Genomic DNA, 12,841 nt, shown 5'->3' on the forward strand with positions numbered 1-12,841 from the left:
TGCTGAAGCTCAAGCGAGATTCCTTGGCTTCAGACACGTCTGGTGCAGTTGGTCCAAGCTCCACGAGCGTTCTCCCTGCACATGTACTGGTGACCCCACGCATCAAGCTTCCTTCATACAAGGAAAGCGAGCGAATCGAGCCGTACATAGCTCGTTTTGAGGACATGGCAGACTTATATCAACTGGATGAGGCAGCTAAGCGGCTTCAGTTTCTTAGCCTATTTGAGGGCCCTGCCCTTGATATTCTCCGCAGAATTCGTGGAGACAATCTCACATATGAGATGATGAAAGCTGCACTCATTAAGGCGTATGGTCTCACAGTAGACGACGCCAAAGTTCAGTTCATGCGAGCTCGTCTCCAAGACAAGGAGACAGCTGTTCAGTTCCTTGATCGTCTCACAGCCTACTTAAATGAGTGGATGGAGAAAGATGAAACTCCTTCCACGCGTGAGGGGATAATTGACCTTATGCTGCGTACACAGCTAGAGAGGTCGTGGCCTGCTGAGCTCATAGCACAGCTTAAGATCTGCCAGGTGAAAGATGCCAGCCAAATGGCAGAGAAGGCTGACGCATTCTTTACTGCATACGGGTATGAAGCTCGTAAGCAAAACACCTGGGGCAGAAAAGATACTGCCAAGTCTGGGAAGTCGTCTCAGACTGAACCCCAGCAACAAGGCCATTCTCAGAGTAATGGCCAAGGTCCAAAACCGCAGTGGAAGGACCAGGGGCAAAACACTCAGAAACATGAGTGGAAGAGGTACAACAAGTACCCTAACCAGCAGCAGTATCAGCCACGCAACCGACCGTCGGGACAAACTTTTTCACCACCAGCTCAAAAGAGGCAGGAAGCGAACGCAGCCTTCATTCCTCAGCAGCAGCACGGTGGTCACGTCCCTACCAGTGTGGGTACTTCCCCACAGTTTACTAGTCCCACAGTGACAGTGAACCCCCCTCCACAGATGGCCAATGTTCCATCTTCCCAATATAATTCTCAAGGCACAATGTTTGCCGCATCAATTCAGCAGCCTCATGAGTGGCTAGCTGCTTCCTCCACAGGCCCTCCCACAGGTGACAGTACCTTCCTTGTTCAGCCAGGGTTTGTGGGAGACATCCCTGTGAAGGTCCTGAGAGACAATGGTTCCTCAGGTTGCTCTGTTAAGCAGAGTTTAGTTCGGCCTGAGCAGTATACAGGTCGACAGATCCATGCAAAGCTTATTGATGGATCAGTGAGATTGTTCCCTGAGGCATGTATCCAGGTGGCATCTCCATTTTATACTGGTACGACACTTGTGGTTGTCATGCCAGAGCCTCTATTTGACTTAATAGTAGGCAATATTAATGGAGTCAAGGATAGTTGCTCCGATGACGCTACTCAGACTTCGGCTGCTGCGGTAACACGAGCCATGACTGAGGCTCCAGACTGTGTCACCCCAGTGATCATTGAATCGCCGCAAGATCTGATGTGTAGTCAACTTGTTGTGCAAGAACAACATTCTGACCCGACACTTGCTACCGTGCGGAACAAACAAAAGGGTCGAGTGACAAAGTATTCACGGGGAGGTCGAGCCAAGTTCCTTCGCAAACAAGGACGGCTCTACCGTGAGTCACGAACACCCGAGGGCGAGGTTCGACTGCAGTTTGTCGTTCCCGCCAAGTACCGCCTAGCTGTGTTACAATGGGGTCATTGTTCAGCCTCAGGAGGTAACATGGGGAAAATGAAGACCCAGGGCCGTATCCGAGCTGACTTTTTCTGGCCAGGGATGGGACGGGACATAAATAGTTTTGTCCGTTCCTGCAGTGTGTGTCAAAGTAACACCACTAATCAGGGATATGTCCTTCCTGTGCCATTTGTAACCACACCTGTAATCTCTGAGTCAGTTGAGAGACAGGGTAGTGGTGAAGTGGGTGCAGACCTGACGTCTCGCCCATTGGGCCCACAGGACACATTATGCCCAGGGCCTGTACATACATATTATGTACCGTAAGTTAAGGGGGAAGTTGAGAGGCGACTTGAGGCTATGGAAGACCCGAGTTTGCACAAGGATTCTCAGCTTCCCGGTACTAATATATGTACCATAGGTTAAGGGGGAAGTTGAGAGGCGACTTGAGGCTATGGAAGACCCGAGTTTGCACAAGGATTCTCAGCTTCCCGGTACTAATATATGTACTGTAGGTTAAGGGGGAAGTTCGAGAGAGAACTCCGCAGAGGCGACTTGAGGCTATGGAAGACCCACGTTTGCACAAGGATTCTCAGCTTCCCGATACTAATATAAGTACTGTAGGTTAAGGGGGAAGTTCGAGAGAGAACTCCGCAGAGGCGACTTGAGGCTATGGAAGACCCAAGTTTGCACAAGGATTCTCAGCTTCCCGATACTAATATAAGTATTGTAGGTTAAGGCACAGGTTGAGGACCCGTGTGCAGTTCGAGGCTATGGAAGACCCGAGTTTGCACAGGGATTCTCAACTTACTGTCATAATCGTGTGCTATAATTAATGGCGACCTCGAATGTACGAAGCTTGGGCTGTCACTTGTATTTTTCAGCTAGAGCGTACTTTTCATAGCATGTACTGATTGCTAGGCAGAGAGAGTAATTGTAACGTAATAAGAATTTTGTCTCATTGACACTTTTGATGCTCCACCTTAATTGGTTTTGCAGGTTCAGCAATGGGTGTAGCAGTTTTGCTGTGCGGGCCAGCTGATCGTCTGCCGCACGCTGCCGCCTCTTCTCCTCTGCCTTCGTCGTCGCCATGTTATTATTTACTATGTCATTTTACACGTAGGTACAGTCACACTACAACTGTCACACCTACACCGTGTATTACATACATCACACTACGCAACAATTAGTTGTCAGTGTAAATGTAGCGAATTTTCGCTCAGTTTGACCTGAGTACAGGATTTTCACCGTCGTCACGGAGTTTTTCCCTCAAGCTTGCTTCTATTAACGTAAATACGAGGTTTTTTCGCTCACTGGCGACTGCGACTTTCTCCTGTAGCAGGATAGCACACACACCACAGTGTGAATCTTGTGCGAATGACTTAGGATGTGTACATATATATATATATATATATATATATATATATATATATATATCCACAAATTTTTTTCCCATAAGGAAAAAATTTGATTTTGTAGGGGCGTAATGTCATGAATCAATTCGCGACATTTCCCTTTTGTGAGAAGCCACGAACTATTAGTGGAAAACTCACTGTGTATCGCTCAGTTAACCGTTTCTCTCTCCATTTCGGAGTATACTTTTCAAAACATTCGTCACCATTTTCAAAAGTGACCGATTTAATGCACGTCACTAAGTGCTGTACTGAGCGATACTATTGTTTTTTTATTGTTCGTCCCTGCTCACTCGACCGTTAGAAAATGCGGCCTAGTGCTCCGCTTTTCTTTCCCACGACTTGATCAGTCGAGTGTTTGTTGTGACGGAGGAAGGTCCTGTGCTCCAAGAAGTGTGAGAGGTCGCTAGAACCCAAGCTCCACTGAGACAGTTAATCCAGTCCTCCCACCCCGGGTGATACATAGCATTCATCGACCGGTATTTCCTTTTTGTAATCCTAGTTTAAGAGTTTAATTAAGGTGTTTTTCCTAGGCGTAAGTATTTAGCTTTTGTGTGAGTGAGTGAGTGCGTCTCATTGATTTGATTTGAAATGTAACGTTAAATTTATTTTTGTAATCAATAAATTTAACAGTTCTTTTTCTTGAGCTCAATGTAAAGTAAAATCTTGTTTCATTTAATCCAAATTAAGCTTATTTCCTATATAGCTCCTCGCTTGCATAAACGTTTGCTTTCATAACTGGTACTTAGATCAGTCTTGTTGTATTAACTTAAAATCCGTTGTGCCAGATAGGAGTTAAAGCATCAGCAAGAGCCTGACATTATTATTAGTATTAGTTATTTATTGTCAGGGGTGAAGTAACTTTCTCCAGAGGCTAACAGTACAGTAATTCAGCAACTGTGAGTAATTAGTCTCTGCTGTGTACTGTTGAGAAAGTTTATAAATTCTCGTTCTTAGAGAATCGTTGCACGATTTAGCAAGACTATCATTGTCCCTGCTCTTTAATATTATTGAATATTAATATCAATTTAAATAATATTTAACCATTTATATCAAAATTACCGTGATATTATAAAAACCCCGTGACAATCATGTACTAGTAGATTAGCATATGTCAATGATGATTGCTGTCGGAGGACCTTCAGCGGCGTGGTCGAGCAATGTTATGAATCCATATTATAATTACAAATCATAATAGATAGATAGATAAATAGATAGATAGACAGAGCTCCAGGCAAGCCTGGGAAAGGCAAATGATCTTGCAAGTTAACTGAGGAAATGTTGACAGTACACAGGAGGTAGCAAGTCAGGGGATGATATAGGTAGTGTGTCAGCGAGATAGCATACGAACAAAGCCTAGTGACCATACACACACATACACATTCACACACAGGTTTCTAGAACTTTCCAACCACAGTGTAACACACGTGACACGACCACTGCTTCACCAGAATTTAGGAAGCAGAGCTCAGAAGGAGGCTAGCATTAGAACCGACAGGTAGTGGAGAGAGTAAACAAGAAGAGGGGCCCAACTAGACTTACTTATTATATTGTCTCTGTAAGACATACCCCGCTCAACTTAGATTTTCTCTGAAGATAATAAATTAAGATCAACTCATTGTATTCATCTTTAATTCCTACTACAAGAATTGAGAGTTACAATAAAATGACTAAGGTCACCAGTGTAATATGTGGGACAGAAGGGTGATACTGACTGTGTGGTGTGAATGACTATTATTATGATAAGATGCCATGGAATCTCAGTTGCTGTGGTGTTTTTCCATTATGTGAAAAACAAATGATAACTAGAAAGCACTCAGAGACTCATACCTCCGTCGATGCCATTGACATTAAAAAGGATCCGGATCTGGATCCGTGGAGATATACAGTAGTGTGGAATACATAGGATCCGGATCCCCGTCCAAATTTAATCAATTGTTCCTTGACTCATGGGCCATTCTTCAACAAAATTTCATTGAAATTCATTAAGAACTTTTGGAGATATTTTGCGGGATACATAAGATCCAGATCCTGATGTGCACCAAAATTTAATTTATTCTTTCTGAGCCCACGCTTCCACAAAATTTCATTGAAAATAACTAAGAACTTTGGGAGATATCGTGTGTTCAAGCAAATAGACAAACATAGGTGGGTACATAACCTCCTCCCACTTCGTTGGCGAAGGTAATGAAAGCGTTTGCTCCTTGATGTTTTTCAGGTTACTGTTAGGTACAGATAGAACAAATATGCACAGCAGTTAGAAAATGTTTACGGTCATATAGATACAAAAAAACGTGTGATGCCTCATACACAGATGACGGGACAGCCACTAAAGCAGGCAGAGGGAGGGAAGAAGTAATTTATAGAAGCAAATTGGTAAGAGGGGAAATGCGAGGTGTTAATCCGGAGGCCTGATAGTTAGGCAATTGGCGTTATTGATGATGATTCTGATGATTTACAAATATGAAATGATATAATATCAGTGGAGAGGGTCATTTTTTTCCACCAATAGCTAAAGATATCGTGAACCACATGCATGGGAATCATATCTAGAATTTATTTTAGTGTGGCAAGCTTTAAGGTGAAGGGTTTCCGGTTGATGAAATAATGACTTTCGGTTTCTCTTTACATATCTTTCATCCTGCACATGTCAGCGAAAGTAATGACAGTGATTCTATTATATCATCTGGAGAATCATTGATATTACTTTCCAGTAAATATTTCCTGTTGCATATCAGACAAGCTACAATAGTAATATTGCATGCAGATATATCACTTTTACAGAGGTCTCAGGCAGGATTTAATCTGCTAGCCTTACACCCCACAGTAATATTCTGTATATTATGGGAGACATAATGAGGTCCCTATCCAATAAATTTAGTCAGTATAGGAGTGAATCGTATGTCTAGGGAATATGGGACGAAACACTTGTTCACCCTGACTCGACTACCTTCTAACCTGCTGTGGTGAAGAGGTAGCAAAGCAGGATGGCAAACAGCTGCCACTCTTTAATTACAGTTAGTTACCTTCATCATATTACCGCAGCCGTTGCTTTAGCAACGAAAATGTATTAATCTACATATTATGGAGAATGCATTCATTAACACCACTGGAAATCCATTGAACAAATAATCATGCTGGCCTTACGATATCGTGTGGTAAGCCTTGGAGTAAGATGCTACCTAACCTGGAATGTTCTCTGGCTAGTAAAATTCTATCGAAGCTTTAGGGGAGAAAAGTTTGTGAGGAACATTAGAACGAACATTTATTTAACATAAATGTGCATGCATAATTGTCGATGATTATTTGTTTTCTTTCAGTAATAACAACAACAAAAAATACTGCAGCCACCCAAGATCATAGGTACAACTGATGAAGTTTAATTCACAGAAATCTAAGCTTTACTACGGCAGGCTCCCAGGTATCACCAACCAGCCAATTGACGTGTAGCAGGTTCATATGTCCGCAGATGTACTAAATCTTTCTCGCTGGATGTTTGCTCTTATTCAATCTGTCCAAAGAAGGGCGAACATTCCCAGCCCTCTATTGCCTAACTGCTTTAACATCCTGTGTTTCAAAAGTTTTTGAATCTACTCTTAACCCACCCCATCCCGGAGACGTGAATTCACGTCCTCACATGCTGTGCACTCATATCCCGGAGACATAAACTAATGCGGCAACATTGCAAGGTCCCTAATTTGCACAATTTTCAATTTTCGCAAGTGATTTTTGGCACGTATACAAGGGACACCTTCCTCTACAAGATGCCAGGCAGGGACAATGCCTTACCCAGCATGACCTCCTCCCCCCCCTGCATGACCTTTTCTCAGCAATATACCTGTTATCAGTGACCTGGCCAGTAAAGCCATGTCATGTCACGGTACGAAATTCAGGGCCAGAGTGATTCCCCAATTGATGACAATGTGGAGGACAAACATTAGAGGAAGAAACAGTAAGAAATGATGATCAGGTAATGTGGCAAAAAAAGGTCAGGAATGGTGATGAGTTAGTGAGTGAAACAATGCTTATAATGCCTATATTTGTGTTTGAAAACCAATATACTCTCGTACTACATATAAATTCGTACCAAATAAATAAATAAATACCGTTTATGAGTGGTGTAGAATAGTTATCCTCCCATAGAACTCGTTTTCTTTGCAGCCAGCCTGATAGAAAACCCTGTAAGGTAACGAGGTACTCCTACCTGGATCGAGTATTTTAAACCTCAGGTGAGCGATTTCTCTATGAATTTTCGATGTTTCTCACCAAAAGTGGATGTTTGAGCCCTCCCAAAAAAGGTCCAAAAATGTCTGGACTGGGGCATACCACTGCCCAGAAAACGTCGGGATGGGGGCGGATTAATACAAAATTTTTAAAGCACCTTCCCTATCACAGTCTTTCAGATCGTCAGTATGGGTTCCGCCAAGGATGCTCCACTGACGATCATCTCAGCTACCTTTCAAACTCCTTATCATTCTTTTGGTACTTTGGCGAAAGCTTTGCTATTGCACACCTTGACATCTCAAAGGCTTTCACTGGCGTCTGGCATAAGTCTTTCATTTCCAAATTGCCTTCTTACAGCTTCTATCCTTCTATCTCTGCTTTCATCTCTAGCTTCCTTTCTGATCACTCTATAGCCGCTGATATTCACGGCCACAGTTCTCCTAGAAATAGTGGTGTTCCTCAGGGTTCTGTCTATCACTAACTCTCTTCCTTCTGTTGATTAATGACCTAAGCCAGGCCTATTCAACGGGCGGCCACTAGGCCAAATCAGGCCATTGAGTTATTTTGTTTAGCTTTTTGACCGACTCAGGTGAATGAAGAAAAAAATAATAAACAAGTATAACAGAAAGTTATGCATTTTACTTTTTCTTTTTTTCTATGTACTTAGCAGAAAATGTAAACACAAATAATATATGAATTTTTCGGTTATTTCTGTGTATAAGTGTTTAGATAGAGGGACAAATTAGAGGTAAAATAATGTACTGACCTTTTTTTAATCTGAGTTTCATAATGCAGTCCTACTTCTAAAGTAGTTGAATACCTCTGTTCTAATCTGTACATCTAACCCAATCCACTCATACGCAAATGACTCTACCCTTCACCGTTCTATTGGCTTCCTTCAGTGTGCATCTCAGCAGTTACTTCGGCAAACAAGGGATGAGGCTATGGTACTTGTAATGTCTAACTTGGCTCATATCTCTCACTGGGGGGAAAGTGATCTTGTTTTTAATGCTTCAGAAACTCACTTCTTACATTTTTCAACTCGTCAAAAATCTTCTACAGGAGTGTCCTCCAATTTTTTACAACATCCAACTCAGTCCTGCATCTCCTTTATATATACTTGGGGTTTCATTCTCTCGGGATTTATCTTGGAAGTATCATAATTATTACCTCTCGTAAAATCTTCTTCCAAGAGATTAGGTGTGCTAAGCCGATCCCGTGCCTTCCTTACCCCTGCACAGTTGTTGACTTTATACACGGGTTTTATTTGCCCCTTTGTAGAGTACAGCTCTCAGGTGTGGGGAGTCTCCCTACATACGGCTCTTCTGAACGAGAGGGAGTCAAAGGCTTCTCATCTGATCAACTCTCCTCCTCTTACTGGCTTTCTTCAACTTCTGCCACTTCGTCAAAATCTTGCATCTTTATCTTGTTTCTATCATTACATTAGTGGTCACTCCACCTTTGAACTGTCTGCTTGCATCCATCCATCACTACGGTGGGCACGTAGCATCCATCTAGCAACAAATTCTCATCCCTTATTTGTCCAGCTTTCTAATGCAAGGGTTAACCATTTCTCCCAGTCTTTCATGTATACAACAGGTCAACTCTGCAACCGTCTTCCTCTGTCTGCATTTCCTTTTAAACGCAGTGTGTCCAGGCATCTAGAAATGAACAGATCTTGAATCTGGGTTTTTTGTTATATTGTTCATGCTTTTTCTTGTAGGGAACAATGTTACGGATTTCTAGCCTTTGGTTTCTTCTTTCTTGCATAACACAAAAATAGAAAAAAAATCACCCCTCCCATCTTTCCAACATCTTCCACCATTCCAACCTCTTCTCCCCCTCTCCAGTTACTTCTTCCATTCGTATAATCCTTCTGATAATCTCCTTCCTCTCCTTTATTCTCTTGGTACCTCCCCCCACCCACACTGAGGGACACATGGGTGTCAAAACGACACCTCCGTGGGGGTTCAGCCTCTATACACCTCATAGGTATCAAGGTTTGGGAGAATTTTTTTTTTTTTTTTTAAATAACAGAACGGAGGAAGGAAAAACAAATAGGAAAAAAAAAATAATCCATACATCAGATTACTGGTGTCCTCTATTCATAAAATATCTGTAACAGTTAGACTTGAACAATTGTGGGTTGAAATTTGGAGGAAAACAACTCTGGGGAAGCGAGTTCCAGAGAGATGCAGTTCGGGAAATGAAAGAATTCTGATAGGCAGAAGTTCTGCAATATGGTTGAGTGACATTCCAGTCATGAGTGCTACCAGATGCCCGTGTAGCACGAGGGAAGGCATGGAGAGGTGGCACCATGGACTCAACTTCGTCTGAGCATTTGCCAAAAAAATATCTGTAAAATAATGCAAGGGAGGCAACATTCCTTCTTACTTGCAGGGGAGGTAGTTTATATGTAATGGCAGGGTTGTTAATGATTCTAACAGCTTTATTCTGAATTTTGTCTAGTTGTCATAATGCACCCTTTCCACAACCATTCCACAAGGGTGAGCAATATTCAAGCTGAGAGCGCACATGACTCTTATAAATTATAGCTAACTGCTCATCGGCGAAGAAGTTACGGACTCTGTACAATAATCCAAGTTTCTTTGAGGCGGTTTTAGCAAGTGATCTGACATGAGAGGTCCAGCTGAGGGCACTGTTAAGTGAGACACCAAGAACTTCAATACTTTTGGAGATGGGAATATTAGTAGCACTGAAGGTAATGTACGAATCTGGCAATATCTTAGCTAGAACTGAAGTAAATTGCATTCCTCATAATTATATTAAAGGCTATTTTATTTGAAATATACTCAAGTAGTGATAAAAGTTTTTGAAAAAGCAATTTAAAGGTATAAAGGCGAATAATTAAACAACGAAACCTCCATTTCTCTGTTCAGTGGCGGCGGATTTCGGTCTTTTGATTCTTTGCATCACGTGTGTACCCAAAGCCTTTTTGTCACGTTTCACTTTCTTGGCAATTACATTGATAAATACGGACAGTGTAAGTTATGCTCAGAGCTTTGGTATTACAGAGTACTGTACATGATTCAATATTCCTTAACATCTGTGCAACATGAACTTTAGAGGCAGATTCAGTTGTTCGTTTTGTAATTATGAGACTAGGCATTTTAATTGACTCACTTCATTATATGGACGGCCACGCTTTATGCGTGGGCTTTAGATTACAATGTATTGTTAGTAGCTGCTTTAAGATGTATACCTGTGTAAGGTCTTGGCTTAATCATTCATCATTCATTCATTGCCAGACGCCATGTATCCCAAATGGGGTGGCTAAGGGCTTAGAGTTAATTGTTTTACAGGGAGGGGCACTAATCCTCCACCAACCCCACTTGACACATCATGCTTTCACTCATTTCAGTATATAAATTTAGTCACTTCACAAAAAAAAAAAAAAAAAAAACTTGAAAATTATGGAAAATTTCTGAACTCTCGTAGAGTTCTATCAACACTGCTGAATATGACTCTCCCGAAATTGCCCTACTTAAAATACATACAAGATACATAAAATCCATTCTAGACAATATACCTACCGACAAAGCTCCAGACCCAAATGGAATTCCGCCAATTGTTTTGAAAAAGTGTTCCCCTGTACTCTCCTCTGTTCTAGCACAATTATTCAGGCTATGCATACGTTCTTCTTTATTCCCAAATTCATGGAAAGACGCCAATATCCACCCAATTCCGAAGAAAGGAAGTTCCTCTGACTCCTCTGATTACAGACCAATAGCTGTCACATCTTCTCTTGGTAATGTATTTGAAACTTTAATTAATAAGCACACTGTTAAACATCTTGAATCCAACAACTTAATTAGTGATGGACAATATGGTTTTCGCCATGAAAGATCCACCATTGACATACTCAATCTCCTGACTCATACCATCCATCAATCAATTGATCTACATGGAGAAACTCATGCAGTAGCTCTTGATATTTCTAAAGCTTTCGACAGAGTATGGCACCGTTCCCTGCTGTCCACCAACCCTATTCCTGGTTCATATTAATAATCTCTTATCTATCACCGACAATTCCATTCACTCATACGCAATGATTCAGCACTACATAGTTCATTCACACTCAGACACCCATTTACAAAGTCTAGTATCTCTATCTCTCAACTCAGTACAGCCATCTCCATAATTCAAGACCTTTCTGTGATCCGTGAATGGGGACAAAACAACCTTGTCTCTTTTAATGTTAGTAAAACTAAATCCATGCAATTTACTAATAGACAGATATTGCCAGATTCGTACATTACCTTCAGTGCTACTAATATTCCCATCTCCAAAAGTATTGAAATTCTTGGCGTCTCACTTAATAATGCCGTCAGCTGGACCTCTCATGTAAGATCACTTGCTAAAACCGCCTCAAAGAAACTTGGATTATTGCACAGAGGCCGTAACTTCTTCGTTGATAAGCAGTTAGCTATAATTTATTAGTCATGTGCGCTCTCAGCTTGAATATTGCTCACCCTTGTGGAATGGATGTGGAGAGGTTGCATTAAAACAACTAGAAAAAATTCAGCACAAAGCTGTTAGAATTATTAACAACCCTGCCATTACAAATAAACTACCTCCCCTGCAAGTAAGAAGAAATGTTGCCTCCATTGCATTATTTTACAGATATTTTTTTGGCAAACGCTCAGACGAAGTTGTATCCATGGTGCCACCTCTCCATGCCTTCTCTCGTGCTGCAAAGGCATCTGGTAGCGCTCATGACTGGAATGTCACTCAGCCATACTGCAGAACTTCTGCCTATCAGAATTCTTTCATTCCCCGAACTGCATCTCTCTGGAACTCGCATCCCCAGAGATGTTTCCCTCCAAATTTCAACCCACAGCTGTTCAAGACTAACTGTTACAGATATTTTATGAACAGAGGACACCAGTAATCCGGTGTATGGATTATTATTATTATTTTTTTCATTTGTTTTTCCTTCCTCCGTTCTGTTATTAAAAAAAAGATTTTTTTTTTTTACTCAGACAGGCAGTTCCCTTTGTACTTTATATATATATATATATATATATATAATTACCGGTAATACTTTTGGTGGTCCAGTTAGCTTTGTGTAGGGGAAGTGTAGCACAGGCACCTATGGCAAATAGCAGATGTAACGGTGAAAATTCCTGGTGTCTCTTCATAAAGATACCACACATCACTAGCCAACCCTTGAGTACACCACCATTCGAATGTGGGAGATAAAGGCAGGTCGGTCCTGTGTACCAGTCCTGACAACTGCTGCTTAGCCATCAAGTTGGTGCCCCGTACATTACTCCTCATTTGTGGATTAAGGAGTCCAGGATAGTCTTCTATTATGGGTATATAAAATTGGTATAAGATTTATGATTAATCATTGGATGACTCTCCCACAAGGAGAGTATGTTTCCACACCTGTTTGTTTGTTTGTCTGTCTTTTAGCAGTATTACTCAAAAACTAAAAGAGAGATTTGGACCAAATAAGGCAGGTAGATAGCCCATGTCCCAGGGAACAATCGACTAATTTTAGAGACCAATCCAGATTTTATT

At 41.5% G+C, this 12,841-nt stretch overlaps 1 pseudogene; it reads left to right on the plus strand.

Moving 5' to 3' along the window:
• Positions 1-12,841, plus strand: part of LOC145390376 (UDP-glycosyltransferase UGT5-like) — a 115,214-nt pseudogene that overhangs the window by 62,760 nt on the left and 39,613 nt on the right.

Source organism: Coenobita brevimanus, chromosome 14 (assembly GCF_032717465.1).
Source record: "Coenobita brevimanus isolate Jiangsu-jjx chromosome 14, ASM3271746v2, whole genome shotgun sequence".
Classification (NCBI taxonomy): domain Eukaryota; kingdom Metazoa; phylum Arthropoda; class Malacostraca; order Decapoda; family Coenobitidae; genus Coenobita; species Coenobita brevimanus.